Genomic DNA, 26,769 nt, shown 5'->3' with positions numbered 1-26,769 from the left:
TTTAGTATTGCAGTTCCTTGGACTGACCTTTATTCTAGGCATCGCCAGCATCGATAACCCTTCTATTCATAGATAAAGCCGCCGAAATATGCAACAATAGTCAGAAAAAACAAGAAAGTGTACCCTTTGGGTTTTTCTTTACGTCTCTTTTTTCTTTCATTTTCATGTAAAGTGCAGCTTGAAACGTTTCGCGCTTTTTTGTGTGTTCCGCTGCATACGAGAACAGAACTTTATGTGGTTTTGGATATGGCAGCAACGAGGGTGCGAATTATGATATTCCATTCTTCTTCTTACATGGAACCTCTCCGTTTTAAGTGAGTTTCGGCGATTGAAACTTCATTTTGCCAGTAAATATAAGAGAGCAGACCAAGATGTTGTGGTGGCCGTCTAAAACAGGCAAGACGCTCTATTCCCCTTCCCCTGTCCAGCAAAAAACCACGTTAAACCGCTCGGTTTTAATGGACCCTCTGGCTGCAGACATGCTGGTTTGGAGCGCGATATACATTCAGAACTGTCCAGGCCCAAACATGGCGAGCTGTGGTTTTGGGGCTTGGCACTGTGGAGAGAGGGGAGGCCGTGGATCAGACAGGATTCCTTTCTTCTCCTCCCTCACACCACATCATTAATACGAAACCCTCCGGTATGGTGGACAGTGTTTGAGCCTGTGCTAAGGTCAAGGGTTTTTCGCTAAGGTGACTCGTTTTCGAGTGTGGATCCACGACACCGTCCGCGCTTACATCCTGACTGAAATAACACACGTAATGTTGTGGTTAGTGATGCCCAGATATCGGAGCTGTGGATGTTTGTAGCAACCTTCTTCTCTCTCCAACAGCAACCCGTTTCACTGGTGCATGCCAAATCGGGCACAAGAATTAGCTGACTGTGCTTCATCACACTCCCAAGAGGCATGCTAACATTGATTACTATCTAATTATCCTGTTTGGTTTTGACAACTGTTGGTGTTTTTCGGATTGTGACCTTTACGCGATGCCAACACCTAGCCGCTGGCACGCTGCGGGAAATAGGAATGCCACATTTGGTATCTTCTTCAGCGGGCAAAGTGACTTTCCAATCTGTGAACGCTGACCTTTTTTTCGCCTGATTGATGTTCTTTTGAAATGCCTTATAAATTGACACTCACTCACCGCTCAGTCTGCTTTTTTACACGTGTGTGGCATTAAGCGAAATTGAACCTTCCGTAGGACAGACCGACGACTATTGAGTTTCAATTGTACGTCAAATGCCTTTATTCACTTAATTTGACTCTGTTTTTTTTATGATTTTAACATCAAGGCTTGTGTGTTTTATTGGAGGGCATGAACGTGTCGAATTCGTTGCTCCTGGAAAGTTTTTTGAAACACACCTGTGATTGCCAGTTTGCGGCAGCGCGGTCAGGTGAACGGAAAGACTTTCCTGCTTCATACTGTCGAAGAAAACTCACCATCTCGTAAATATTCCTGATCCCTGCATCGGTCCCATGCTTTCCCCTCGCTGTTTTCAAACTCAATATCAGTAAGGATGTCCAGTTTTAAAGAACAATAGAGATGCTTTGTGTCCTTCGTGTTAAGTGGGCATTTTTTGAGGGATTAGTTCTAACAAAAACAGCAAGACAATCAGGGGGTTTTCTTATATTTAAACAAAGAGATTTTATTAATTTTTCAAATCTTCTCCCTAGGCCCGTGCCATGCAACGCGTTTATTTCACACCACGTTTTCATTATCATCCGTTATTCATTCTTCCATCTTTTGCTTGGCTTGTTTTGTAGGGCGCCTCAATGTGGCCCAAAATTTTGTTATTATATATAATCTTATATAATCTATTTATATATTTTATATATAATTTCATTTTTAGTTTTTTTTCCTTATTTTTTAAATGATTGTTCTATTATTTTTAGAAAACAAAAACAACAAAACAAAATAAGAAAAACATTTATTCTTGCAAAGTGTCACTGTGCATACGTAATTTAGAAGCAAATATAATAATATAATTTTTTTTTTTAGACGTCCAACGGTAAAAATTACAATATTTTTATTTAATTTGCCTTCCTTTTCTTGTAATTAAACTAAGTGTTTTGTTGAACTTTAATTACTGATTCTGTGTGTGTGGGTGTGTGTGGGGTGGTGTGTGTGTGGTCATATGGTGTAGTGTTGCGCCCGCGTTTGTGGTGTGTGTGGGTGCCGCGCTTTGATGTGTGTGTGGTGTGGTGTGTTGCGCTTGTGTGTGTGGTCGCGTGTGTTGTGTGTATGTGTGTGTGTGTGGTGTGTGCGCGCGAAGACGTGTGTGTGTGTGGTTTGGTGTTTGTTTTGTCTATTCTTTTGTTCTGTGTGTGTGTGTGTGTTGTGTGTGTTTGTTATATCTGTGTGTGTGTGTGTGTGTGTGTGTGTTGTGCGGTCGTGTTTGTCATTTGTCTGTCTGTGTGTGTTTGTATCTGTGTGTTTGTTTTTGTGTGGGTTTGTTGTTGTGTGGTGTGTGTGTTTGTTTTTTGTGTGTTTTTGTGTGTTGTTTTTGTTTTTGTTTTTGTTTGGTTTGTGTGTGTGTTTGTTGTGTGTGTATTGTGTGTTGTGTGTGTGTGTGTGTTTGCGGTTGTGTGTTTGTATTTGTTTGTCTGTTTGGGGTGTGTGTATGGGTGTGTGTATGTGTGTGTGTGTGTTGTGTTTGTGTTTGTTGTGGTGTGTGTGTTTTATGTGTTTTTGTCTATCTGTGTTTTGTGTGTGTTTGTGTGTGTGTGTTTGTGTGTTGTGTGGTGTAAGTGTTTTGTATTGTTCTGTCTGTGTGTGTATGTATCTGGTGTGTTTGTGTGTGTGTGTGTGTGTGTGTGTGTGTTTGTGTGTTGTTTCAAATGTGTCTTGTGTTTGTTTGTGTGTGTGTGTGTGTGTTTGTTTGTGTGTGCTGTGTCCGTGTGGTTTGTTTTTGTCTGTTTCTGTCTGGGTGTGTTATGTGTGTGTGTATGTGTGTGTGTGTGTGTGTGTGTGTGTTGTGTGTGTTTGTGTGCGTGTGCGTTTGTATTTGTCTGTCTGGGTGTGTTTATGTAGGTATGTGTGTGTTTTTTGTCTGTATTGGTGAGTGACGTGAAAGTGAGTGGTGTGGTGTGTGTGTGTGTTTGTGTGCTGTGTTGTGTGTATGTGTGTGTGTGTGTGTGTGTGTGTGTTAGAAGGAGGAACCCATGTGACAGTCTGACAGAAAATCATTTAGCAGAGAAACACATTTATATGGGCTTCTTGAGTGAAACTGTTCATACGTCTGAAATGACACTGTACCTTCAGGAAATGATGTCCTGACCTCTTCAGAAGAACAGCAGGGCAAGCTCAGCCTCCAATTGATGGCGATAGTCACTCGTTTCCACACGGCTGATAACTGGTGTACAATACTGTCCATGCGCCAGTCAAAAGTTCTCAGTCATTATGAACATTAATGTCCACTAACAGCGTTGCATGCTCATTTTTTGGGCAGAAGACAGAATGTGAGAGAACTCACTCCTCACGAGAGAGAATGAATGCGTTTGCTTTAATTTTTTTTTTTTTTTTTTTTTTCAACCGCCGTGCCGCTTCTTTATGATGTCAGCGGTGACATGTCCGTCTGTCAGCTGACATATAATGGCGTCCGCATCTAATATAAGAAGGCCGCGTGGGATTGGCCGTTAGTGCTTGTATAATGTGAGGTGGCCATGCTCTGACCGCTCAGACACTAGAGGTTAATGTAGAAACACAGCCTTACAGCCTCATTCATCTGGAGCAAGCACACAGGTCCAGCTCTGGCTTCATGCTCGATGGTTCAGACTTCAAAACTCACGCTGACGCTTATCCGGTTTTTATTTTTGAACACTGTCACTTTTTGTATATATATAAAGAGAGAGAGAGAGAGAGAGAGAGAGAGAGAAACATTATTGGTGTGTTTTACAAGAAATGATATTTTTAGTTTTTATACATTGATACAAAATTTTTCCATTTAATCCAATGTGTTTTCCTTTTTTTTGCCTTTTCTTTCATTGTTATGGTTATTGTGAAATTTACTAGCAATTCCTGAGAAAATCTGTTTCTACATCAATGTTTTGTTTTCAGTCTACACGTACGATTCTACATATTTTGCTGTGTAATGTTTTTTCTCTTCATCATCAGTATGTTTGAATGTCTTCATTGACGTCTGCTGTAAGGATGATTCACTGACCGTAGATTCCCCATCAACTGGCTCATTTGTCAACGATAAACGAGTGACGTGACGTTTTCGAGCAAAAGGCCCCTGATGTTGCAGTCTTCATGTGTCATCAGCGAACATCTCCGTCCATCAATACAATCAATTCAAATGCTCAGGCACAATCTCTTGCTTTCAAGCCTTTTTGAGGCGTTTTCTGAAGAAAGTCACCAGTGATTTAACGGTCTCTGGAAAAACCTCCGCTGTCTACATGAACTTCTAATAGCTTGGCTACTCTTGAGGAAGCACAGATCAACTGGACAATCTGCCAAAAGGCTCTTGAGGTAACAGCACAACGTTGCAGATTTTCACCCACACAACGGCTCTCTGACACAAAGCCCATTGCTTAAAATGACGGGCCGGGCTCCGTATGATGCCAGTGTCTCACTAACATACGACCACGCTGGTGACGCCCAGCACTCTGAATTTCCGGACGTGGAGCTGAGAGGACATATAATTGTGCGCACACAAGTTACTAACCCTACCGTCTTTGCATAAGAACTCACAACTATTTTCCCATCGCAGTTTGTCATTCAGGAAAGAGCCGTTCCCCAACAACACAACAAGGAGCGGATCACCAATTTTCCCCCTCTGCCGCCCACCGAGGTCCATCTTACCCTAAATTGAAGACAAGAGTGTGGGATCATGATATGACCATCTTTTCCAGACACCGCAAAATGTGTTGGTTTTGGGATATAATACTGTTCCAGTCACAGCAGACTCTTCTTCAGCTCAGAGCTCAGGTCATGGGGTTCGATTTACCCCCGGGAATTGCCAATGCCATGAATTTAAGAATGTTCTGTTGACTTGAGTGAGAGTCTCCTTTGGATAAAAGCACTCTGTCAGATGCTACTACTTTAAATGTTAATGGTAATGTTCTTTTTATCCCCATTGCATGGGAAAAGGTCAGAGCTCGGTAAAAGAAGAGAATGATACACGAGGTACCTGCAGCTACAGCAAAAGAAATTGAACAAGAAAGTGAGAGATATTAAGCACGCTTGGAATATGCTGCGCAATTGTTTTTTTTTTCATATCGTTCCTATTTCAATTTCTGTTTAGGGTGGGTGGGATGAGAGTAAAATGATAAAATCTATACATAAAACTCCATTGTGTAGAGATTAATCATGGAAACAGATTTTTAGCCCCCCCCTCCCCAAAAAAAAAAAAAAATTTAAATATCCATAAAGAAGAAAAAGAAAAGAATGCACTTGTAAAAAGGTTTTCCAAGACGATATTTTAATGTGATCCTCAAATATAACAATGAATTTGATTTTAAAAGAAAGCATGACTCTGTTTCCTCCCTCTCACTAGTGAGTTCTACTGATTATAGCCTTGCCTAACTTTACTTGATTCAAGTTTTGTTGAGAGGAACCGTTCTCCATCATTTAGTGTTAAAAATAGAAAAACAATATTTAAGAGCTTTTATGACACTCCATGAGAGGACAATACTATGTAATATGCAATTTCCTTACAAGATCCGTTGCTCAATCTGGTGAACATAAACAAACATATCGTATCGAAAAATAACAAGCGTGCAGAAATGATCCAACCGACCCTTATCCTAAATCTATCTTCTTTTTAGCAAATCCATTGTAAGTCAATCAACAGGTTCTCATCAGCTTGACCTGGAAGCTCTTGCTCTTCATGTGGCTCACAGGACGATGAATGAAACTACCTGCATCAAAATTATGTCTTGCAAACGTCCAGCTGAAGCGAAACCCAATGCCATACAAGGACCCTGTGTTGTGACGCATACGGAGCAGAATTAAATGGGCTCGGTGAAGATGCATAGTGTCTGTCGTCGCGTATGGGCCTGTGTGCTCTGAGAAGAACACTGACAGCGGGCTAATGGAATACTGCCAGGCCACTGGGACGCTGTGATTGAAAAGTGTATTATCAGCTTATCATGGTGGGCCGTGGGTACCGTCCTCTACCCTAGTACAACAATGGCCCTTAATCAGAATCCCCAGTGCCAAAAAGTCTGTCTTGCTTTTTGCTTCACAGAACATGAGCATTTACGGAGCATGGACTGCGGTGGTTGCAGTGTGTGTCTGCATACTCTCATACTACTGCTGCAGTACATTTGCCAAATAGACACAAACAGAGCTTACACACTCTCAAAAAAATGGTACAGATGCTGTCCTGGGGGTCGTGACCTTACCTTTTCAAAAAGGCACACCTTTGTACCTAAAGATCCACTATTTGTACCTTAAAGGTACAAAAGTGCACATTTCAAAAAGGTACCGCCCAAGTGACATCTTCTGTATTATATTTTTCTGAGAGTGCAGAGATGACATAACTGGATTGCTCCAGTTTTTTAGAGAGACATTATTGCTGCTGCATAAATAGCATATAAAATAACCTTTGGTAGGATCTATACGGTGGAGCTGGGGATGTGGTTGGGTTTCAGAGGAAATGCTCTGGTGAATACCATTTTAAATGTCAGAAGCAGGAAGCTCATTGGCTTCGTATGCAACTTGACCCATCAGCTTGTGACACTGTGAATATCCATCAGTTTGTCATTATATGACCCATCAAGCCTGCGCCATCGAGAGTTTCATGACAACACTGTACTGTTTCACACTTTATACTATCAAAAATAGCATGGCATTGTGCATTATACACGGCACAGAATTAAATATAATAAGGCGCTTGTTTTTTTCTGTCCTGAAACATGCAGTCAGTCTGTGGAGCGGCAGCGTGCTCTGGCAAATCCATCAGATTCTACAGCTAATGCAGTTTATGAGACCTGGAGCGGCCCCGTCAGAACCCGCCAGGAGCAAACGCAGAGACCTGGCTTAAGGCCAATTTAGCTAAGAAGGACAGACCTGGCTTAAAAAATCAGAGACGAGAAGCTGCAAGAGCTTTAGTCAGGACTTACAGGAGAAGCGAATCCGAAGAGAGAACAGGACAGTAACACCGCGTCAATGGAGGAAAGAACAGAGAGCCAGACACCGGCTTCATATAAAACCTCCTCATATGCTGTCAGCCCGCATCAAAAACACAAAACGCACATCAGCTCAAACACACTTACTGCAGGATTTTGTGTACTAGCAACGCTGAAAAGACAATATGAAATCAAAAACCCACTGTTTCTTTCTCTTTTTAACCATGAAATAAACCCTGAAAATAATAGTCAGACAAAAGCTACTTTTAATGAATGAAACAGTTCATTGAAACTTTAAGGCTAAAAATAGTTTGCATTTATACCTGTGTATCATATTTTGCTTCATCAGGCTTTTTTTTTTTTAACATGTCCCTGTACTTGTAGCTGTTTTTCCTTTCTGGCGCTTGTTCTGGTTCTGTCTGCCACACACACACACACACACACACACACACACACCACACACACACACACACACACACACCCACACACACTCATCTCTCTCTGGAGACGGCTGGACTCTGATAGAAGAGATTGGCGTGTGTTCAGTATCTCCCGTACTCTGCTTTTCAGAACCAAGAGCTTCACGCTGAGAGCATCTGCTCCATTCAAATGAACCCGTGACTATTACCATCCCCAGCGTCTGTGTTAATCACATTATACGCCATAATCAGGGGCCAATGGACAGATAGATTGACGGTAAACAGGTTTCCGTGGCTCACTTACATACTAGTGTATTTACAGGCATCCGCTGATCACTTTCCTGCACATTGTTCTCTCATCTAGTAGTTTTTGAAAATGGTTTTATCTAAAGATGAAACATTCACCGTCGTGATGTACTCACATGCATGTCTAAAACCTCGGCTGCTGCTTTTCCTTTTTTTTTTTTTTTTTTGTAAAAATACAAAGTATGTTTCTGGCGCATAGTTACAATTGCAGTTCATCATGCAGTGATTTCAATCTCCAAAAATGGATGATAAACACACACACACACACACACACACACACACACACACACACACACACACACACACACAAAAAGCACGATTAAAGATAATATCCTGTTTTCCCCGGAAGCTCACAGTTACTGCAGATTTGAGAAAATAGAAGTATATGTAATAGCATAAGAGTAGATGAAATGATTGTTTTTGCTACAAAAATGGTAAATTTAGTAGTATCTTACTCCTGTATGTTAAATGTGATTTGTTAGGCAAGGTTTGACTTTTTTAAGTATCAAAAAAATCTAAGCTTATAACTAAAAAATTATATGATGAGTAAGTCACGACAACTTAAGTTTTAACTTTAACTCATCAATTAAAAAAAAAAAGTATCAGTTGCATAAAATTCAACTTGATTTTTTTTTTATGTTGGTTCGATGTATGTTAAGTTGAAATGACTTATTCAACCAAGTTGATTATACTTGAAAAAAATGTAAGTCTGTTTTATAGTGTTTCACAGTATTTTACACTCTCTGTTTTACTGATATCATCTCTGTGCTTTGTGCTTTTAGAGGGGAAGAAAATCAATGTAAAGAAGTTTAGTGTCTTTGAGATGAAAGCTGTTTCTCTCTGTGAGTTTTCACAGGTACAGTAATGAGAAGCGGGAGGAACATATGGTGAGGTGAGGTGAGATGAAGAGCGCTTCACAGCGACTCAAACAGAAAGGCAGCTGGTAATCAGGAGTCTGAGAGCGCAGGACCCGATCCAATCTTACAACATGAGGAACAGACCGCAGGAAAACCAGACGAACCACACGATACTGAGGGCCAGACGGCTCATGAGAGCACTGTTGCTGCTCAATCATTCACTGTATACACTGAAAACAAGAAATGAATACTTTTATTCAGTGAGGACGCATTAAATTGATCAAAAGTGACAGTAAATACATTTATTATTATTAATGTTACAAAAGATCTCAAATAAATTGCTGTTCTCTTCTGAAACTGAACATTTCTATTCATCTGGTGGAATCCTGAAAAAAAAATAAACAAAACTAAATCACAGTTTCCACAGAAATATTCAATCAATCAATCAACATTGATAATAATCAGAAATGTTTCTTGAGCAGCAAATCCTCATATTTGAGAATAGATTTCTGAAGATCATGTGACACTGAAGACTGGAGTAATGATGCTGAAAATACAGGGCTGCACCTCACAGAAAGAAATTTACAGTTTAATCAGAGATTCACATAGAAAAACAGCTGTTTTAAACTGAGTAAAACTATTTCACAATATCACGTCTTTTTACTGCGGATTTTGATCAAATGAATGCAGTTTTGATGAGAAAAAGAGATTCTTTGACAGCAAAATAAATCAATAATAAATACATAAAGATATTTGACCGCCAGCCCGTTTATAGAAAAAAACCAGTTCAGATTGCTATTTTTATTCATCAGATAATATAAATATCCTCTTTTTTATTTCATCTATAAAAATTCAGTAACATTGCATGAGCTTTCGTAATATGTATATCACAATTTACTTGATAAAGTAATTTATTAACAGTATAAAGAATATGGGATAATTGATAAAGATTGTAAAAAACAGGTCTATGTTTTTGTAAAATTATTGTTCTCACTTAAGCGGTCCAAACAAGAGCAACGGCTTCTTTAATAAATGTTCCATTTAATGTATCTAGGTTGATTGATTGATTGATTGATTGATTGATTGATTGATTGATTGATTGATTGATCGATCGATCCTCCTGAAGCCAGAGCTCCATCTGTGTGTATAATCTTCTGTGGGCTCTGAATAACTTGATCCAGCGTCTCGCTGCAGGACAGATACTGATGAGACGCTCGTGAATCACACAGACCATCAGTCTAAAGCTGGAGCAGCACAAAGAGCCTGTTTCCAAACCATCCTGACATCATTCAGCACTGCACTAATGGACAGATTGGTATAAGGACAGACACATTTTAAGACTGGAAGCGGCGTCCAGGAGTCAAGCAAACAGGTTATCACCTCAAGATTGGCGAGACACAGTCCGAGTGAGGAGTGAAGGACGTGACCTCAATATCAGGCTTTATTACAGTTCAAAACCAAGTCAAGAGCAAGACTGACATGAGGTGTGCAGCACACATTAATGCCTCTGCTGTATTTTTATGTCAGGGGTTTTTGTGATTTTGCTCTTGAACTCACTTCCAGATCATGATGCTGTTCTGAAGGCTTCTGTTCTGTCCTCGTCCCTCGTGCCGGTCCTGTAAAACTGCCTCATATGTACTGATTCTGTCACCATTTCCACAAAGATTAAATGCTCTCCATGAATGCAGCGGACTTGTAAAAATTTAACTAGTTGTATTTGAATTTCTAATAGCCATGTTCAGTGTGCTGGAGTCAGTATGAACATAAAACTGCTGCGTTTGCCTTCAGAACGAACCGCTGTAAAATACTTTACAGAACATCCTTGAAGACGGAAGAGATTGTCATTACGGGACATTTCCAGCTATGGTTTGGTCTATAAAACCTTGATTTAATTTTAGAACAAAGGAACTAGAAATAAGAAGCAGATTCTCATTTAATCCGAAAAGAAAATTATTCACCGGAAATCATTTGCCTCGTTCTTATATCACTCCAACCTAACACGACTTTCTTTCTTCTGTCAACTACAAATGAAGATATTTGGAGAATGGTTTTATTGTCCATATTATGAAAATCAGTGGAGATTTGGTGTTATTTGAACCCTGTTATTGTTCAAACAGCGTCTGCACACGAACACACGTCTAAATGTATTTTACATTTGTATTTCAGGGCTGAGAGATTGATCGACTCTGTCAGTAAATCACTGAAAACCACCACAGAACGATGTCAAATAGAACCCAGTTTACAGGCCTGTTAATGTTAGACAGACTCTCGTGAATGATCTGTAATCACATGACCATAACAGTCACATCACATGTGATCTTCTGATGGGACTGTATCTGCAGCTACGCCCTGGTGAAGCAGGGCTGCTAAACGGTGACTTTCAAATGTCACAAACACATGAATAGAATATTAAATATCAAAATAACTTATGTAAAAATATGTAAAATAAAGTATTTAAATGTTCAACTGTATTTTAAAATGATTAAATAAAATGTAGACATTTTAAATAAAATATTATTTTTTACATTTTTAAAATAATTATAAATAATTTAATTTAAAGTAATAAGAAATGAAAGATAATATGTGCCGTTTTAGTATGCAATTATAGCAAATATTAATATTATAATGCACTAACAATTGAAATGATCAATAGAGAACATGCAGTCTTATATTTTAATTGTTTCAAATAAAACGTGAAATTTATTGTATTTCTGGGACCGCAGGCCAGTTCATGTAAACTGAATATGTCACGGGGGTTTGTTTGAAGTGTCTCTGCTCTTCACGCGCGCTGGCCATCAGTGTGTTTTCAGCAGGAATCTTTAAAACCCGTTAAAGGCCTAATGGTCCATCCATCTCAGATGCAGAAGAGAGCTTTAATCATGATCAGTCAGGTGAGAAGAGAGAGCAGATTAACACAATATAGAGCAGAGAGTGCTGGACATTAAGAAATATGAAGTGCACATCAGTATTTTCACTTGAGAGAGAGAGAGAGTTATTAAGCGACTAACCTCACTTCATTCAGTGGTTTGGAACAGAGACGTCTTAAAGATTTTTCAGTTCTCTAGACTTATATATACAACAGCATGAATTAGGACCTTCACCAGATGAGTCATTCCAGTTATGCAGAACCTTTCTATGGCATGTAAAATAAATATGCATGCAAAAATGTTACCTATGTGCACTTTCTAGATACGTGGATCTTTGCACACTTGCGATGTTGCTTTACGATATTGATTTCTGCATTTTATCAAACATAATGCAATGCTTTGAAGTGAGATTAATCAAATAAAATCACAAAACATAATTCATCTAATCCATTTCTTTTAAGTGAAATTAAGGACACAAATTCATTTACAATTAAAATTAAAAATCAAACTTTTAATTTAAATCATTTTGATTAAAGAAGGGGGAAAATTAAGGTATTTGCACTAAAAAAAGTTGACGTTGAAACAATTTTCACACAGAAAGTTTCACAAATGATTACAAAGAAACAAGTAACATTGAGGTAAATTTTAGAGTAAAACCTACTCCAATGATCAAACAATATAATTGAATTGTTTCTTAATAAACTAGTCATTATTTCACATTAGACATGGAAAAATTATTTAATTTAGATTCTTTTTTTAACACACTCAAACCAAAATAGTAAAATGATTTAAAATCCAACCCTTAAAAGTAAACCTGTGATAAAAGTAAAACCAACCAATATGATTTCTATTTTTAAAATTGAAAATGTAATAATCCAGCTATAAATCTCAGCCATAAATGAAAGCTGATCTAATATATTGAGGGCTGTTTGAGACTGAGAAGGAGCCTGCGCTCATCTGTGCTCATAAATCATTAACATTATGTCTTTACTTCTCAAATACATGTCCGTCATATTTGATCAGGAGCTGAATGAGTCGCCGTCACCTCGCAGGATTATCACTGCTGCTGTACATCCATTACAGTAATCACACACACACATATACAGTATGTGTATTGTCTTTATTGATCACCTAATCTATTTTAACTTCATAAACACAGTGCATCCCTCGCTGCATCACGTGCTGTGTGTGTGGATTCTCCTGCTCAGGCTTTAATCAATATCTCTGTATATGCTGCGGTCTCTGCTATAGGAGCCAAGCACTCGAGGTAATGAACTGCCCGTTTGATATATATCTCGCTCTGCTACAGCAGCAGTTCTCTGATTACTCTTCCATCACCCTCCGGCCAGCCCCACGCACACATGCACATTTTTGTCTGTTTTCTTACAAAAACTAATTTATGAAGTCTTTATGGCTTTTAGTCCATGTCTGTTAACATTCAGATCATGCATATGCTCCTAAAAGTTGACTAAATTAAGCAAAAATTATAAATATGAAGCAAAATCATAGCAGCAGATGAAAAATAAACACCAAAAATATTGATGTATTTTGTCCAATCAAATGCTCGGGAATGTTAATGTCCCTCCCCCTAAAACCAGCTCCAAATGATAATCAGCGAATCAGTGTTCTCGTCTCTGGAGTAACTAAAGCCCTATTGGCTACTGATGAGCCTCTAAACCATCTATAACCAACGCAGAACAGAGAGAATCTAAAATGTGGAGAGTACTGTACACTCTTATAATGAAGCCATTTAAGAGCTGTTTCTGGTTCCTCAAAGAACCTTTCAGTGAAAGTTCATGAACATTTTAATAATCTGAAGAACCTATAAAGCACCTTTAGTGCAATGGAAAGATTCCACGGATGTTAAATGTTCTTCTGTAGATGTCAATAACAGATCTTTATTTTTGAGCAAGAGTTCTCTGGCACAAAATGAATAACACTCATGCGTCCCGGGCTTCATCTCTGTCAGACGGAAGAGAGAAATGAGACTGGGATGAAAGCAGTAAAAGTGACAGACTGGCAGTCGTCCAGTAGCACTCTATCACAGCAATGCTTTTCACATTTGCCACACTTCTCCACATTAACAAAATGTTTTTCACAGATCTTTTAAAAGCATCCAAAACATCCGAATCTGCTCTGTAGGAAACACATCATGCAGCATCTGAATCTGATTCATTCACGCTCTCAGTCCAGATACACACGAAGTGTTCACTGACCTAAAAACATCAGTTCATCTACTCTCACATCAAGACTACGGCGACTTCGAATCTGATGTTTCATTTCATGATGTCATGCTCTGGGGCTTCTGGTTAAATGACAAACTGATCTTCCATAACAATAATAATAAAAGCAAAATGTTTCATTGCATATCATGTGTTTGTCTCGTCCCAAAACTATGGAAGCTCATTTCTGCTGCAAAATAAAAAAGGTGACCGCAACTTTTTTTATCTCATTTTGACTTTTTTCTTCACAATTCTGTATTTATATCTCACAAAAAAAGCCTGAATGGTGAGATAAACTGTGATTTTATTTTTTATCCCGTGTTGAAATCTTCAGTGCAAACTGCTGTATTTCAGGGTGAATCTGTGACATTATGATCCTCTATTGGTCAGTCGCCTATTTGCTGTGGGGCACTCACGGGGTTGCATGGTTTATGCATGCATGCACCTGTATCGACTCAGTGTGCCCCGTTCATTCAGCAGAGCAGCTCCTGTATCGACTCAGTGTGCCCCGTTCATTCAGCAGAGCAGCTGGCATCAGAGAGGGTCTGGTCCATCCTCCCCAGTCCTTCAGCAGAGCGGCTGAGAGATAAATCAGCTCGGGGGAGATTGAATGCTCCACAAACACACACAGAGCAGACCTTGAGAGATCACGCGAAGTGCTGACGGGTTCGAGAGAGGAGACAAAATGACAGTGATGATGTTAATTTCAGGATCTGAACACAGAAAGAGAAGAATTCTTACAGATATTTATTGCACAATAGCGTTCAATGCATTAATTTATCCTTCTTTCTGGTCTGTTTGTAAAATGCTAAATATGAACACCATCCAGACAACCCCACACATTTATATATTCATCACCTACTTGTGGCCATATGGAGTTTTATCTTATTACAAGTGCTTTGCCACTGAAATATCTATTTGAGTAATTTTATGCACTGTGGGACTTGCTTTTATTCTAAAACTGCCACAATTCAGAAAGTCAAGTACAGTTCAGTTCAGTTTCGCTCCTGACTGACGGAGAGAGGAACGAGAGGGATGTAAAGATGGATGGAGGTGAGAGTGAAAGCCTGATTATTCATTACAGTATCTGTTGGTCAGGTGTTCTATTGACAATGTAGCATTTATAGAGCGACTGGGGCATGTCCACTGGTCAATAACGCTAAAACCTAAAACAGACATAGAACCTGACTTTCAAAACTCAGCCTAAACACTGTGACAACTAGCCCCGGTTCTGCTGTGATAGGCAGGGAGGCGCAGAGGAGCGCGTCTCTCTCTCTCTCTCTGTGTGTGTGTGTGTCGGCGGCACGGGAGCGAGTCCTGGATGGTCCGCGCTGCTCGTGCTTCATCATCCTCATCCTCAGTGTCGCGGTCTGTGAGGCGGAATGCACTGAAGATCAGGGAAACACGCTCCAGCATGACGCGCGCGCTCTCCGTCCTCCTGTGCGTATGCACTCTCCTCCGAAGTAAGTCTGCCGTTTCTGCTGTAGTTTCGATGCCACTCTTCAGTCACACAAGTTAAACCCTGTTGCTTTAGCTTTAGAAATGTCTTTCCTGATTTATAGCTGTTGAGAAAACGCGATTGTTGTTGCTTTCAAAGGATGCCAAGATCATGCAAATAAGGTGTTCGTATTTAACTGTTCAAAACAACACGACATTCTCTGTGTGTGTTTTGGTGGATGTTATGAGTAAGAGCTTCTTACACAGCTGAACTATTTAAAGGCACACTACGTTAATTAATTAATTTTTTTTTTTTTTTTTACAAATATTGGTGGCACATATTGAGAAGCATTTTTAAAGTGATGTATATTTACATGAGATGAAGACACCAGTTATATGAGATTGTGATATTTCAACACAACATCACGAGCCGCCATGATGCGATCACGTGACCAGCTCTGTCACAGTTTAATACTAAAATTCATAACAATCATAATGACATATTTACTGGATTTGAACACGACTCTTAACAAAGCTTGAATAAATATGTGCTACAGACTCTAATTGAAACATTTCACCAACGTTCCCATTTAGTTATGAAAACAGTATTTCTGAATGTTTTTAAAAGTTTTTTTTTTTTTTTTCTTGGTTATGTGAAAGTTAAGTAAATATTCCAGTTGATCATTTTGCAAGAATTACTGAGACATTCTCTAAACGTTCTGAAACAAATCGTAACATTTAACAAATGTAGATGAACATTCAACAGAATTTTTCAGAATTAAAAAAAAAAGTTTTCCATGAACAATTTGTAAGTAATGTTTTTGTGCTAAAGTTTTGAGACCATTATTAAAGACCAGAAAATTGTTAATTGAATATAATGAGTGGAAAAATAAATCCAAATAACACTTGTTGTTATAAAATAAAAAAAAAAAAAAAAAAATATAATATTATTTAGAAAAAAAAAAAAAAAAAAATACATAAAAAAGAAAGACGAAGAGTTTTCAGCTAAACCTCATACACCCAGGCTGATGACCGTTCCTAAATCACAGTGATATTTGGACAGATCCAGGCCAGATGAAAGTCAGTAACACGGAGAGACTGAAGGCCGTCCGTCCGTCTCACGTTCATTCACCGCCGCTGGCCATTTGAGGTCATGTCTTCGTGTGCCTCTGTGTCTTCTCTATAGCTGAGGACGGCCTGCGGTCATGAAACACTTTAACCAAGCTCACACTGGCTGCATGCTCATGGTGTCCGTGAAAGGAGCCGCATGTGTCCAGATGTCTGCTCTGAGCTGCAGACTGCAGGAGAGGACCCTGTGCCTATGATCTGCTTTAGGAGTCTGAGTGAGACCAGCTTCAGGGTGACTGTGGGTGGAAATGAAGGCTTCTAATGTGTGAAGTGTTACTGCATGAAGAGCGGGAGAAATGTACAGTAACTGCACTGGGTCTTCTTTGCATGTTTATTTACTGTATCTGGACCCGGAACCATTAATAGCAAAAGAAATGTTTGGAAATGTAAACTGATATTTCCTAATGGCACACTACAGAAAAGATAGAAATAACTGACTTAAGACCATTTTTTTTTTTATGAAAATACGAATGTCCGAAGACTTTTCCATATATTGAACTTTTGAATTATTTTTATTTGCTTTTATTTGAAATTAAAGTTTTAGTAATTTTGCTGTTTTTGACAATTATTTATTTATTTTTTAAATGTTTTCAGTTTAAGTTCATTAAGTTAAACTAAATGAAAATGAGAAATGTTGCCTTGGAAATGCTGAAATAAAATAAGTTCAGGTTGTTATGAAGTTTTTTTTATGGTTTTGGTTTTTGTTGTACTTAACTGTAATAACCCGGCTTGGTAGTTGTGTAATTTAAAACACAAATTATGTGACTGTTGTAGTGGTTTTATCATGACTGTGGGTTACAGCACTAAATGACAATATCTTATATATTAACAATATACAATTAATATTATGAAACATCTTCAAGAAGAATTATTTGGGACCCTGGTGATGTCCTGCGTGCTTCACGGCATCACTGTGTTTTTTCTTTGTCTTTTGTTCCTGTGTCTGCTGTTTTGTGATTCTTCGGACAGCATTACAAAGCGAGTGCTTACAGTGTATCTCTGGGTGTCTCTAATTATCACAGATCACTGCTCATTAATATTAATTAATCCCAATTAAAGCTGCAGGTCTCGGTGATGAGTGCAGCACCTCGTTAGAGCTGATGATGAAGAGCTGGAGACGAGGGGGGCCTGAGAACAGCCAGGGCCAACCTATCCCGCGGCATCAGAGAGGCTAAGAGACAGTACTCCAGGAGGATAGCCCATCAATTCAGCGACAGCAGAGACACTCGGAGCCTGTGGCAGGGGATACAGACCATTACGGACTACAAGCCCCCACAGCGGACCTGTGACAGCAACATCTCTCTGCTGAACGAGCTGAACACCTTCTTCGCTCGCTTTGAGGCACAAAACAGCTCCACTGCACAGAAGACTCCACCTCCTCCCAGTGACCAGGTGATGATGCTGACCCCAGACAGCGTGAGGAGATCCTTCAGCAGGATCAATGCACGCAAAGCTCCGGGTCCTGACAACATTCCTGGGCGTGTACTGAGAGACTGTGAAGCAGAACTCACTGATGTCTTCACAGACATTTCAACATCTCACTTAGTCAGGCTGTTGTTCCCACATGCTTCAAAGCTACCACCATCATTCCAGTCCCGAAGAAGCCATCTCCATCCTGCTTCAATGACTACCGTCTTGTTTCACTTACTCCCCATCCTCATGAAGTGCTTCGAACGGCTAGTCATGCACCACATCAAGTCTGCCCTCCCCCCCTCCCTGGACCCATTCCATTTGCATATCGGTCCAACCGGTCGACCGATGATGCCATCTCAACTACCCTCCACTCAGCACTCACACATCTAGAGGAAAAAGACTCATACGTCAGAATGCTGTTCATAGACTTCAGTTCAGCATTCAACACAATCATCCCTCAACAGCTCATTCACAAACTGGTCGAGCTGGGGCTCAACACTTCGCTGTGCAACTGGCTGTTGGACTTTCTGACTGGAAGACCTCAGGCAGTACGGTGTCGGCAGCAACACATCCAGCACCATCACACTGAACACTGGGCGCCCCCAAGGATGTGTGCTGAGCCCCCTCCCTCTTCACTCTGCTGACCCACGACTGCACACCGTCACACAACTCCAACCTCTTCATTAAGTTTGCGGATGACACAACTGTGGTGGGTCTCATTAGCAACAGAGATGAGACAAACTACAGGAGCGAGGTGAAGCCGCCTGGCCGGGTGGTGCAGTGACAACATCTCTCTCTGAACGTGGAGAAGACGAAGGAGATTGTTGTTGACTTCAGGAGAGCGCACACTCAGCATGCTTCTCTGACCATTAACGGTGCGATTGTGGAGAGAGTGAGCAGCACCAAGTTCCTGGGTGTGCACATCACAGAGGACCTCTCCTGGACCGACAACACTGCAGCACTGGCCAGAAATCACAGCAGCGTCTCTACTTCTCCCTCCTCGACAACTGAGGAGAGCCAGAGCCCACCCCCCATCATGTACACCTTCTACAGAGGCACCATCGAGAGCATTACTGACCAGCTGCATCACTGTGTGGTATGGCGCCTGCAACGCGTCCTGCCGGAAGACTCTCCAACGCATAGTGAGAGCAGCTGAGAAGATCATTGGTGTCTCTCTCCCCCCTCCCTCCAGGACATTTATGGAACCCGTCTCACTCGAAAAGCCCTCTGCATTGCAGGTGATCCCACTCACCCGTCACACAGCTTCTTCAGTCTGCTGCCATCAGGGAGGAGACTGCGGAGTCTCCAGGCCAGGACCAGCAGACTGAAGGACAGCTTCATCCATCAGGCTGTCAGGAAGCTGAACTCGCTCCCGAACTTACCCCCCCGTCCCTCTTCTGCCTCAGGCACCACTGAACTATGAAACCCCCCCCCCCCCCCCCCAGGTCCCACATCCCCCAGGTCCTTCCAACCCACCCCCCCTCCCTCTAAACATACGAATGTCATGCACCAGTCACTTTGTGCAGCAGTGGTCTGCTCACTACCTCATTCACCATGGATCTGACATCATTCTACCTCCTCATCAGTCAGTTTAATAAAATAACTGCTCTGAGCCCTTTGTCACTTTGTCACTTTTAATCAGACTGAATAAGCTATTTTTTTTATGCACTAAAAATCTTTTTATCTGCACTGTTTGTTCACTGGTTTTGCACTCTATCTGCCATGTGCCTTGCGCTGCTTTTATTTAACCTTATTTTTATTTTATTTTTTTCTATTATGTCTTTTTTTACATTCCCTTATTGTTAGTTTTATCTTATATTTTATATTTGATCTAGACTTTTAGGCTCTACTGTAGGTGTTATCTGTATGCACCGGGGGTCTGAGAGTAACGCAATTTCAATTCTCTGTATGTATGTACTGTACATGTGGAAGAATTGACAATAAAGCAGACTTGACTTGACTTGATGAAGCACACTGACAATTCATTTGACCGTTCGGTCATTAATTCTATTAGAGGCCAGTAAAAACTCCTGTAAGTGTTGTCCTGAGTCAGATTAGATCATGCCAAAGAAAAACACAGCATCTCAGCATTATTTATATGACTCTTATGAACAGATGGGAGCTGCATGTTTACAAAGAGTCTTGATCTACTAACTAACTGAAACACCATGCTTTAAGAGCCGGGGGTGAAAACTTTTGCACAGAATAAAGATGTCTAATTTTTCGTATTTTCTTTAAATATCATATTTAATCATTTAGTACTGTCCTTCAGAAGCCCCAGAAGATACTTACTTTATTTCTCAGAAGACAAAATAAGTACAATTTACCCTGATCTTTAAATTCAGAATTTGCATTTTGTAAATCATTAACATTTTGCAGATTCTATGAGGTGTATGTAAAGTTGTAGCTGTATATCCGTTATTCATGGATGTATATATATTATATATATATATATATATATATATATATATATATATATATATAGATATATATATATATATATATATATTAATATTATATGTTTTAGTTGGACTTTCTCTAACGTTTTAAAAAATGTTTCAGAACATTCAGATTAACTTCACATAATGTTTGCAAAATGAAAAAAGTGGAATTTTTCCCTAAATGTTTGTATAACCAGAAAAAAAAAAAAACTTTTTAAAGCATTTAAAAAACCTGGACATTTTGAACATTCGGAAATAATATTTTCATAAATTAGCAAAAATTAGCCAAATGCTCTTGGAACATGTTTTTTTGTTTATCTGGGAGCAACCCAGCAGAATATATTTTATATTATAATTTTTTATTTTTTTACAGTTTTCACCAGGGTTAAACATCTTTCTCTCTTTCTTACGGAGTATTTCGGCTTATTAGCTGTCATGTACAGGTGCATTCGACTGGAAATCATATTGCAGTATTTCTGTTGGTTACTGTCACCATCTTTGAGTTTTATAACCCAAGCGAGTCTGTAGTCTTGTGGTCTGAGGTGTGTTCTGGCGGTCTGCAGGCGGACTCTGTGCGGACTCAGAGGAGCGCTTGATGAACTGGCTGCTGGGTAAAGGGCGGTATAATAAACTGATCCGGCCGGCGGTGAACCGGACCGAGAGAGTGACAGTTCTCCTGCAGGTTTCTCTGGCACAGCTCATCAGTGTGGTGAGTCAAAACCTTCAAAATCTCAATATCTATGCTTTTGTAGTGTATTTCAATGGCAGAAAAGTTTGAAAGTTGCATCAGAGATTTCAAAATGAGTTTCCATCAGTTGTGAGGCTTAAACAGACAGAAATATTGATATGTTCATTCATTTTTTTCATTTGATTTCACAACTAGCCACTAAAAACAATGATGTGTGTCCCCATGAACTATCATACTGTTGATCAAACCATCAGTGCATTAGTATGAAAGGTCCTGAAATGAGTGTCAAAGAGTCAGAAATACAACATGAGCAGGAACAGGGCTGAGAAACACCAGATTGCAAGGTCATCATTCACTAATATAAACCAGTCCAGATCTAATGCTGCTGAAAAGACACTTCTACATAATGTAAGGATATATGCAATCCCTGCAAGTTTCCATCAGTGATGTGTTTATGTGTTATTATTTCTGTGCTTCCAGAACGAGAGAGAGCAGATCATGACGACGAACGTCTGGATCACTCAGGTCAGTGTCAGAGGCTCGTCAGATCTCAATTATTATTTGATTAAAGCTTCATCAGCTCTGTCGTCCTTGCGGTTGATCTTGAATTTATCGTATAATCAGTGCGCTCACGTCCATTCATCACGCCGCTAATCAAGTGTGTAATTGTCTGACCGAGGGACAGCTCATATATGAAATGATAAGACAGTCGTGATATTATCTGCAGAACTGGAATGATTATCGTCTGTCGTGGGACCCGGCGGAGTACGAGGGAATCGACAAGCTCCGGATCCCCTCCAGACACATCTGGCTGCCTGATATAGTGCTGTACAACAAGTGAGTTTCTGATGAGAGAGACCCAGACGCTGAAGGAGATAATGACCGGAACTGACTTCAGTCCTGCAAGACATGAGCACCAGCTTTCAGCACTGTGCCTCTGAGCAAACAGACAGCACTGTTCACTCCAAACAGCATTATTATCTTTAACTGAAAGGATTAAAACCAATTCTTTAAAAAAAAAAAAAAAAAAAAAAAAAAAAAAAAAAACATATATTTAATGACAAACTTTAACTTATTTCAATCTGTTGCCAAGGCAACATGCATGTATATTTTTTATTTAGGTTTAAAAAGCACTAAACTTACTAACTGGAGGGAAAAAAGAAAAAAAATTGAACTAAAATTAAAACTGTAAAAAAAAAAAAACGTAATTAATAATATTTAATATTTAAATAATAAAAATGATAAAAGCAAAAGAAAGTGAAAAAGTGTTAAAAAAAAGCTTATTCAAAATATGAATAAGAAGTATAACAGAAAAAAAAAAATAAAAAATAACATTGACTCGAAGTCAAAAAACAACCCTAACCTGGCACTAATTTTTGATTTACAATTTCAATAAACTTCTTATTTGGGATGCAGTTTATATATATATATATATATATATATATATATATATATATAATATTACTAAAAACTATAATAGTATATAAGTAATATTAAAATAACGCTGAAATAAAAACTAAAACTGAAATAAAAGTTAAATCAAAATATTACTTAAAACTATAATAGTATATAAGTAATATTAAAATAACGCTGACCCCCAATTCCAAAATAAATTGTAAATCTTGTTTAGGTGGTTTACATGACCATTCTGCAGAATTATATCTACATATTCATTAAACTATTAGTTATTGGGGGTGCAATTTTTTTTTGTTATATTTATGTTAAATATATATATAGTTATTTATTTGTTAAATATACTGTATATTTGTTAGCTTAAAATGTCCTTGTAGTAGTCACATATCTAATATTCTTCTGTTGGCTCCACAGTGCGGATGGGACGTATGAGGTGACGGTCTTCACCAAACGCCATCGTCCTGTTTAACGGCAGCATCGCTTGGCTTCCTCCCGCCATTTACAAGAGCGCCTGCAAGATCGAGGTCAAGCACTTCCCCTTCGACCAGCAGAACTGCACGCTCAAGTTCCGCTCCTGGACCTACGATCACACCGAGATCGACCTGCTGCTGAAGTCCGAGGCGGCCAGCATGGACGACTTCACTCCCAGCGGCGAGTGGGACATCCTGGCTCTGCCGGGCCGGAGGACGGTCAGCGCTCTGGACCCCACCTACGTGGATCTGACCTACGACTTCATCATCAAGCGCAAGCCGCTCTTCTACACCATCAACCTGATCATCCCCTGTGCGTGCTCATCACCATCGCTGGCCATCCTGGTCTTCTACCTGCCTTCTGACTGCGGCGAGAAGATGACGCTGTGCATCTCCGTCCTGCTGGCGCTGACCGTCTTCCTCCTGCTGATCTCCAAGATCGTGCCGCCCACGTCGCTGGACGTTCCTCTGATAGGGAAGTACCTGATGTTCACCATGGTGCTGGTGACCTTCTCCATCATCACCAGCGTGTGTGTGCTGAACGTGCACCATCGCTCTCCGAGCACACACAGCATGCCGGACTGGGTCAAGCTGGTGTTCCTGGTCAGACTCCCAGCGCTGCTGTTCATGCAGAGACCGCAGGGAAAACTCGGCTCTTCAGCGTCTGCGGCAGAAGCGCCGCCTGCGGGACCCTGGATCTCTGCTGGGGCCTCGGTGTGCTCCTCACAGATCAGGCATGTCATCGTCTGCCTCTGCGCTGCTGGCCTCAGCTTCGGCTTGGCCTGTCTCCTCCCCGGGACACTCTTACAACAGAGGACCTCAGGCTCAGTTCGGCTACGGCTCCCGCAAACATGACTCCACACAGGACCTGAGAGGGAGCAGGCCGGCTCCAGACTGGGGATCTGAGATCCAGGAGGCCGTGGACGGCGTTCGATACGTAGCTGATCACATGATGGGAAACGACGACGATCAAAGTGTGAGTGACTTCACTGCTTCCCAGACACACCTTTCAAAGTCTCTGTGAATCTCTGTTAAAGTGTAATGTATTTCTGTGATGTGCAGCTGTATTTTCAGCATCATTACTCCAGTCTTCAGTGTCACATGATCTTCAGAAATCATTCTAATATGATGATTTGCTGCTCAAGAAACATTTCTGATTATTATCAATGTTGAAAACAGTTGTGCTGCACAATATTTTTTGTTTGAAAACTGTGATACATTTTGGATAAAAGGATTCACAGATGAATAGAAAGTTCAAAAGAACAGCATTTTATTTGAAATAGAAATCTTCTGTAACATCATAAAAATGCGTCCTTGATTAAATTACTTATTTGTTTCGGTAAAGGTTTTAATTTGTTGCTTGCCCAAACTTTTAAATATAGTAGTGTATTATGATTTCCACAGAAATATTTATTAAACTGTTTTCAACATTGCTAATAATCAGATCTGGGTTATCGAGATATTCTCTTTAGAATTAATTATACATTATGCATAATTCACATTAATTATGATTAGCTAATAGTGAACTACCACTTTCAACTGAATGCTATTACGTCCTAACCGTTAATCAGAGTTTCTTGCTAGTTAACAATAGTTAGTGCATTAGTTATTTGTTCCTGAGTAGTTATTCATGAACGACAGAACAGTATTCTAAAGTATCTGTTATTCTATATCATCCTAAGAACTCTTCAGTGAGATTGATGGCTTGTAGAGTTTTTATGACTTTTCACTTGTAAATCACAGGTTATAATTGCCCTTATCGATCTGAAACATTAACTATCTGTGAACGGTTCAATTTGTCAGAGTCAGTGAGTTTGTGAGTCTTATTGACATTTAAAAAAAAAAAAAGAAAGAAAGAAAGAAAAGATTAATGCATGCTGGCTGAACTGTGTGTGTGTTTCATTTACTGTGTGCAGGACACACTAGTCTAACATCTCGCTCGCAAGATATTACCTGGACATTATGGGTTTATAACAGATTAATTATACAGTATAAGCTGAAAGTCATTTAAATTTAACAAAGAACATTTATTCATCAGACACACAGGAGGGATACAGCAGCGGTTACTCTCAGCCAGAGCCCATTGTAAGAGCATCGATCGTGTGCTTAAATCACTGTGGAGGAGAGAGAGAGAGAATAATAGTGAGCATCAGAAAGTGCCGAGGACAGCGGTCTGAGAGACGGAGCGGTGGATCAGCACTGTGTTCCCACTCATTCTGCCTCCATTCGTTTCCTCGTCCCTTATTAGTGCACTAATCAATAGGGTTATTAACAAGCCGGTCTCTGTGCATCCACAGGTCATCGAGGACTGGAAGTACGTGGCCATGGTGGTGGACCGGCTGTTTCTGTGGATCTTTGTGATCGTTGTGTGGTGGGAACGCTGGGTCTGTTCCTCCAGCCGCTCTTCCAGAGCCAGACCGTGCCCGTCCAGCAGCCCAGCGCAGAGCCGTCCAGACGAGACGGGATGTGAGGCCTGACCGGGTCACCTGCAGCCCGAGATCTGAATGAACTGCAGCTTTATATAATCTAACTCAAAACACATGAAGCTCTGACTGACGATCTGAGTATGAAACACGAATAGTGTCACAGTCACTGTGCCATTATTGTATTATAATGTCACTGTAGAGCATTTTCCTCACATCAGCAATCATTTGACCCAGAATATGGCCACAGAGGGTGTGAAGTGGAACCAAGCAGAACTGCAGAGTTTATGATTGTTTTCAAACAGGTTTCCATTGGTCTGAAACAACAGTTAACGCCGCCCACCAACTCTTGTTATTGGTCGAGCCATTGTTAGTCACTTTTCAGGGAAATAAACCTACAGATGGCTTATTTAGTCTCTGCACATTAAGATTATTTAATCTATCTTTTTAAAATTGGTGTAGGATTTACTTTGTAATGATTTTCACTCAAACACTGCGAGTGAATTACACAGCAAGTAACACTGAGTTAAACATGACATCATGAAGCAGGAAGATTGCAATAGTATTTTCTTGTAAAATTTACTCCAGTTTTCAGTGGTCTTGATAGATACAAGGTTTGATTCACTCACATTTGCAGCCATTCATGTCCATTTTGTCAAAGTCTTGATCAGATCGGCTCAAATGTGTTTGTTCTTCTTTTCGTCGGAGAGAAGAAGAATCACCTGCTCGTCCTCGTCTTATTTCACACTCTTCTCTTCAGCACCGGTGAGTTCAGGACTCGAGCGTTCATCTTCTGTGTTCCTCATTGTGTTCACCTGAAAGCGCCTTCAGATGATGGACTCGTGTGTAGAGCGCCACCTGCTGGCTGTACTCTCATTCACACTGAGCAGAACCCTGCGATTCTTCTGTATCTGATGGTCAAGTAGTGAGACATCTAAAGCGGACTACAGAGCATCGCTTTCATTCACAGCACAGAATACTGTATCTCTTTATACAGATTTTGTTTTATAACAGGACAGGTTACACCGAGGTGTGGAGGTTTTGTATTTTCCCAAAAATAAAACCCAGGACATTGTTGGGGTGTGTGTGCGAGAGTTATGGAGTTTGAAACATACATCGCCTACTACTTCTTGGGAATCCAACATTAGGGTCACTCTGATATGGATATTATTCTCATGTACTGATATTTCAGAGAAATGTATTATTTGGATCTTTCTGTCAACCAGTATTAAATGTGTTCTTCATGGTAAAACTTTAAAATCCTCCTTGTGGTTATTCGTGTAACAAAGTCGGAATCGCATCATATGATCATGTTCTGAGGCGTCTCGCATCATGCGCGTTGCGTTTTGAAGAGGGCACGCCAGGATAACACAAACATAATAACATGATATTATCTTGAATATTTTGCCATTGAGATGACTGGGGAAAATGCCCATATCAACTTGAATTCACCCAATTCAGTGGCCGACTTTTGAGCGCATTTGCTGTTTTGCGCCTTGTAGCTATCCTCTGATTAAGGAGAGATGCGCTCTCTCTCTCTCTCTCTCTCTCTCTCTCTCTCTCTCTCTCTCTCTCTCTCTCTCTCTCTCTCTCTCTCTCTCTCTCTCTCT

The 26,769-nt window shown here is 40.1% G+C and overlaps 1 pseudogene; it reads left to right on the top strand.

The window, feature by feature from the left end:
• The first annotated feature begins 15,034 nt into the window (after positions 1-15,034).
• Positions 15,035-26,156, top strand: LOC109089283 (annotated as a pseudogene).
• The last annotated feature ends 613 nt before the right edge of the window (positions 26,157-26,769 follow it).

This window comes from Cyprinus carpio, chromosome B18 (assembly GCF_018340385.1).
Source record: "Cyprinus carpio isolate SPL01 chromosome B18, ASM1834038v1, whole genome shotgun sequence".
In the NCBI taxonomy this organism is placed as follows: Eukaryota; Metazoa; Chordata; class Actinopteri; order Cypriniformes; family Cyprinidae; genus Cyprinus; species Cyprinus carpio.
This window is presented reverse-complemented; position numbering and strand designations above follow the sequence as displayed.